Source organism: Chlorocebus sabaeus, chromosome 9 (genome assembly GCF_047675955.1).
Source record: "Chlorocebus sabaeus isolate Y175 chromosome 9, mChlSab1.0.hap1, whole genome shotgun sequence".
NCBI lineage: Eukaryota > Metazoa > Chordata > Mammalia > Primates > Cercopithecidae > Chlorocebus > Chlorocebus sabaeus.
In genome coordinates, this window is record NC_132912.1 from 44,812,291 (window position 1) to 44,818,493 (window position 6,203).

General features: G+C 39.9%; 1 pseudogene; it reads left to right on the forward strand.

The window, feature by feature from the left end:
* Window positions 1-1,196: 1,196 nt before the first annotated feature.
* LOC103215733 (uncharacterized) lies at window positions 1,197-5,982 on the forward strand (annotated as a pseudogene).
* Window positions 5,983-6,203: the final 221 nt, after the last annotated feature.

A 6,203-nucleotide genomic window follows, 5' to 3' on the forward strand; every position in this document is an offset into this window, starting at 1 on the left:
TCTTGCTCTGGAAGCTTTGTCTTAGAGGTGTACCCAGCCATACAAGGTGTGAGGTGTCAGTCTGCACCTAGTGGGGGATGTCTCTCAGTTAGGTTACTCAAGGGTCAGGGACCCACTTGAGCAGGCAGTCTTTCCATTCTCAGATTTCAACTTCCCTTCTGGGAGAACTACTGCTCTCTTCAAAGCTTTCAGACAGGGACATTTACATCTGCAGAGGTTTCTGCTGCTTTTTGTTTAGCTATACCCTGTCCCCAGAGGTGGAGTCTACAGAGACAGGCAGGCCTCCTTACGCTGCGTTGGGCTCCACCCAGTTCAAGCTTCCCAGTGGCTTTGTTTACCTACTTAAACCTCAGCAATGGCAGGTGCCCCTCCCCCAGCCTCGCTGCCGCCTTGCAGTTACATCTCAGACTGCTGTGCTAGCAATGAGGTAGGCTCCGTGGGCGTGGGACCGTCTGGGCGAGGCATTGGATATAGTCTCCTGGTGTGCTGTTTGCTAAGACCCTTGGTAAAGCACAGTATTAGGGTGGGAGTTACCCAATTTTCCAGGTGTTGTGTGTCTGTTTCCCTTGGCTAGGAAAAGGAATTCCCTTCTCCCTTGAGCTTCCCAGGTGAGGCTATGTCTCGCCCTGCTTCAGCTCTTGCTGGTTGGCTGCACCCACTGACCAGCATCAACTCTCTGACATGCCCCAATGAGATGAACCCAGTACCTCAGTTGAAAATGCAGAAATCACCTGTCTTCTGTGTTGCTCATGCTGGAAGCTGGATGCTGGAGCTGTTCCTATTCGACCATCTTTTTTTTTTTTTTTTTTTTTTTTGGTTTTTAAACTTTTATTGAGTTTTTGTTACATGTTTGCAAAGGAACTAAAGTTTTATCACTTCAGTGAAATCTAATATGTTGACACACTCAAATGAATTTACACAGAACACTTTTATGATCCATCCGTGTTGCACATATCTGTGGAGTGAGTCCTTTAATCCTGTGGTAGATCTGTCTCTGTATGTATGTTTCCTTATGAGAAGATATGTTCCTCTTTTGTAAGGAAGACTTTTGTATTCAAATTGGAATACTCAGAAACTAGGAAAGCTCTAGGCACATGTAGGCACTAAATATTTTTGCATTAAGAGTCCCTTTATAACATTTTCTATTTAATTTTCAACAATAAAAATGGTAAGAATTAGTCCCTAAACATCTTTTTTCGTGTCAGTTGATTCTTATCACTTCAGACTGAGCAGAACTGTTATTTTCCAGGGATCACTGTCATTTAAGGATGTGACTGTGGGCTTCACTCAAGAGGAGTGGCAGCATCTGGACCCTGCTCAGAGGACCCTGTCCAGGGATGTGATGCTGGTACAGCCACTTTGTCTCAGTAGGTAGGTAGGAATTGTTTCCCATGTAGAAGGCCAGAATGTATGTCCTTTCTTATCAATAGAAACTTGTGGAACTTTTGTAAAGTATAATAATAGTTAGGTTTGAGATTCAGAGGTCAAGGACAATGTATCCCTTTTGGATACCAGAAAGAATGTTTTTCTCTGCCCCCATAACAGTATTAAATGGGGTGTTTGTGTGTGTGTGTGTGTGTGTGTGTGTGTGTGTGTGTACACTGTTTGGTATATACTGTCTTCCTCCTTCAGGGAAGCCCACCCAGTTTGTCCCAAGTAATATAATTCTCATTCACAGGGTATTACATTCCTAAACCAGAAGTGATCCTCAAGTTGGAGAAAGGCGAGGAGCCATGGATATTAGAGGAAAAATTTCCATTCCAGAGTCATCTGGGTGAGTTAGTAAGTGCCAGATGGATATAGGTAGATCACAAAGGGTAAGTTCAGATAATAAGACCATTGAAATGTTCTTCAGGAATCATATTTTAGAGGCTCCAGACCTTTGGAAGTAGCATGTTGACATGACCCAAATATCCAGTGGCTCTGAATCACCCAGCATCTCCCAGTATCACTTCCCTACACACATCTTGTTTTTTTAATTGTAGTATAAATTATATAATTGTCACAGCTTAATAAATTATATATATATATATAAATATATATATAAAACACTCATATATCCATCATTGAGATGAATATATAGAGTGATTTTTCAACACCCCCAGAAAGCTCCCTAGTGTACTCTTCCTAGGAACGAGCATCCCTACTTCTATAAAATATTAAATATATTTTTCTATACATGCTTTTTTGAATTGCTCTTTCGTTAGCATTCTACCATATTCACCATTTTTTACAGAATTATTTTAAAATAGCCTGGGCCCTATGGTTCATGCCTGTAATCCTAGCATTTTGGGAGACTGAGGTGGGAGGATCACTTGAGCCCAGGAATTTGAGACCAACTTGGACAACACAGGGAGACCCCATCTCTATGAAAAATTTAAAAATTAGCCAAGTATAGTGGCACACACCTGCGATCCCATGCCTGGCTAATTTTTGTGATCTCAGCTACTGGGGAACTGAGGTGAGAGTCTTGCTTTAGCCTGGAAAGAGGCTGCAGTGAGCTGTGTTTGTGCCATTGCACTGCAGCCTGGGTGACAGAGCGATTCTGTCTCTAAAATATTAAAAGCAATTAAAATTAAAATTAAACGTTCAAACAGTAACGATTTCAGTGTGAAGCCTGAAAAAAATTGTGTTTGGAAAAGCTCTCTAGGTAATACTGATAAACATTATTTTTAAAGTACCATTGATTAAATATCTATGTAGGGCACTGAGAGAAAATCATAGATAAAGTAATGGCTGCCGGGAACATAGTTGGTGAATGAAACAGAGGTGCATGAAATATTTTAAAATTCAGTATTTAACAAAGAATATTTTTATAGCAATCCAGCTGATGTTTGTGCTTGAATGAATTACACAAACAGTCCTTTCATCTTTTTTAGTAAATGAACCTGGAAGTGGTGGGAAAATTTGGGAGGGCAACTTTTTAAAAACACTGTTAGACTGTAAGCTGACAATGAAAAAGCAATCAGTATAAGATTATGATGAAAATGAGCAATTTATGAGGGACAAACAGCGGAACTTAGAGTGAAATATATTCATTCTAGACTTGTAAAAGAATGGCTTGGTTAAAGTGTTTGCTCTTGGGACCTTGGACTCAATATAGTGTAGTACAGTTGATGGAATAAAGGGCAAATCCCACAGCCGGAATAGAACCATAAGCCTGATCCTCTGGCAAGGATGGCTTGTTCACTCATTGATTTCACTCTTATTGTTGCATACTTTTATTCCTAGTGAATCAGAGCTAGAAAAACAATTAAGCCAGGTGCAGTGGCTCATGTCTGTATTCCTAGCACTTTGGAAGTTCAATGTGGGTGAATTGCTTGAGGCCAGGAGTTTGAGACCAGCCTGGCTAACATGGCAAAATCCTGTCTCTACTAAAAACATAAAAACTAGCCAAACATGGTGGTGCATGCCTGTAGTCCCAAATACTTGGGAGGTTGAGGCATGAGAATCACTTGAACCGAGGAAGTAGAGGTTGCAATGAGCCGAGATCATGTCACTACACTCCAGCCTGGGTGACAGAGCAAGACTCTGTCTCCAAAACAACAACAACAACAGCAGCAACAACAACAACACACAGAATTGGAGTCTGGATTATAGGACTATCTATCAATTAGAAGTTTTAGAAATTTGATTTGCTGCTTCTGTGTTGAGTTGAAAAGAGGTATAAGACTGGAAGTGTGCACATTGTTGTCATAATGTAGGTGTGAGGAGATAATGGCCTAAACTAAGCCTTCAAACATAATGCTAACTTTATTTATCTTACATATCCTTGTCAACTAATCTTTCTTGTCACTCTATATTTCAGAATTAATTAATACCAGCAGAAACTATTCAAGAATGAAATTCAATGAGTTTAACAAAGGTGGAAAATGTTTCTGTGATGAAAGCATGAAATAATTCATTTTGAAGAGGAACCTTATGAATATAATAAAAATGGGAACGGTTTCTGGCTGAATGAAGACCTCGTTTGGCATCAGAAAATTAAAAATTGGGAGCAACCTTTTGAATATAATAAATATGGGAAGGCTTTCCCTGAGAATTCACTCTTCCTTGTACATAAGAGAGCTTACACACGACAGAAAGCCTGCAAATATATGGAACATGGGAAAACTTGTGATATATCATTTTTCATTACTCATCAGCAAACACATCCAAGAAAGAACCACTATGAATGCAAAGAATGTGGAGAAAGTATCTTTGAGGAATCAATTCTCCTTGAACATCAGACTGTTTACTCATTCAGCCAGAGGTTAAATCCCACTCCAATTCAAAGAACCCACTCAATTAACAATATTATTAAATATAATGAATGTGGAACCTTTTTCAGTGAAAAATTAGTCCTTCATTTACAACATAGAACATAAACAGGAGAAAAGCCTTATGAATGTCATGAATGTGGAAAAACCTTCACCCAGAAGTCAGCCCACACGAGACATCAGAGAACACACACGGGGAAAACCCTATGAATGTCATGAATGTGGGAAGACCTTCTGTAAGAATTCAGATCTCATTAAACATCAAAGAACTCACACAGGGGAGAGATCTTACAGATGTCAAGAATGTGGGAATACAGGCCGGGCGCGGTGGCTCAAGCCTGTAATCCCAGCACTTTGGGAGGCCGAGACGGGCGGATCACGAGGTCAGGAGATCGAGACCATCCTGGCTAACACGGTGAAACCCCGTCTCTACTAAAAAAAAAAAATACAAAAAACTAGCCAGGCGTGGTGGCGGCGCCTGTAGTCCCAGCTACTCGGGAGGCTGAGCCAGGAGAATGGCGTAAACCCGGGAGACAGAGCTTGCAGTGAGCTGAGATCCGGCCACTGCACTCCAGCCTGGGCGACAGAGCCAGACTCCGTCTAAAAAAAAAAAAAAAAAAAAAAAAAAAAAAAGAATGTGGGAATACAGATGTCAAGAATGTGGGAAATCCTTCAGTGAAAAGTCAACCCTTACTCAACATCAGAGAACACACACAGAGGAGAAACCATATGAATGTCATGAATGTGGGAAAGCCTTCTCATTTAAGTCAGTCCTTACTGTGCATCAGAAAACACAGGGGAGACGCCCTATGAATGCTATGCATGTGGGAATGCCTTTCTCAGAAATCAGACCTCATTGAGCATCAAAGAATTCACACAGGAGAAGAACCTTATGAATGTAATGAATATGGGAAGTCATTCTCTGAGAAGTCAACTCTTACTAAACATCTAAGAACTCACACAGGTTAGAAACCTTATGAATGTTTTCAGTGTGGAGAATTTTTCTGCTACTACTCAAGTTTCACAGAACATCTGAGAAGACATACAGGGGAGAAACCTTTCAGATGTAATGAATGTGGGAAAACTTCCTATCAGAAGTCGACCCTAATTGTTCCCCAGAGAACTCATATAAGACAGAAACCCTACGAATGTAATGAATGTGGAAAATCATTCTGTGTGAAGTCAAAACTCATTGCACATCATAGAACACACACGGGAGAAACCCTATGAATGTAATATTTGTGGAAAAACATTCCATATTAAGTCAAAACTAACTGTACATCAGAGAACATGCTTGGGGTGAAACCCTAGAGATGTAGTAAGTGAGGGAAATTACTCTGGGTGAAGTCAGAACTTTGTAGAACAGAGAACATAAAGGGTGAGAGAAATCTTTTAATATAATGATAATGAGAACACCTTTGCCCTGAAGTCAGTTCTTACAGTATAGAAGAAAACTTAAAGAGGGAAAAAACAATATGAAAATATGGAATGCAGGAAAACATTATTCTGGAATTTGGACCATACATTATATTATAAAACTGAAAGTGGAAAAAAATTATTGGTGATTGAATATAGGAAAAGTTTTGCTCAATGTCACACCTCAGTAAACATCAGAGAGTTCATACAGGGTTAAATGTGGCTCAGCATCCCTAGGTTGAGAAAGGACACATTTTTCTGCTACTACTCCAGTTTCACAGAACATCTGAAAAGACACACAGGAGAGAAACCTTTTGGGTGTAATGAATGTGGGAAAGCCTTTCGTCAGAAGTCAGCCCTAATTGTTCACCACAGAACTCATATAAGACAGAAACCCTATGGATGTAATGAATGTGGAAAATCATTCTGTGTGAAGTCAAGAGGCCAGAGAAAATGCACAAACTATAGGAAACTATAGGAAAGAATTTACTATGAGGTTATACTTTATAGAGCATATGTAATAAGAAG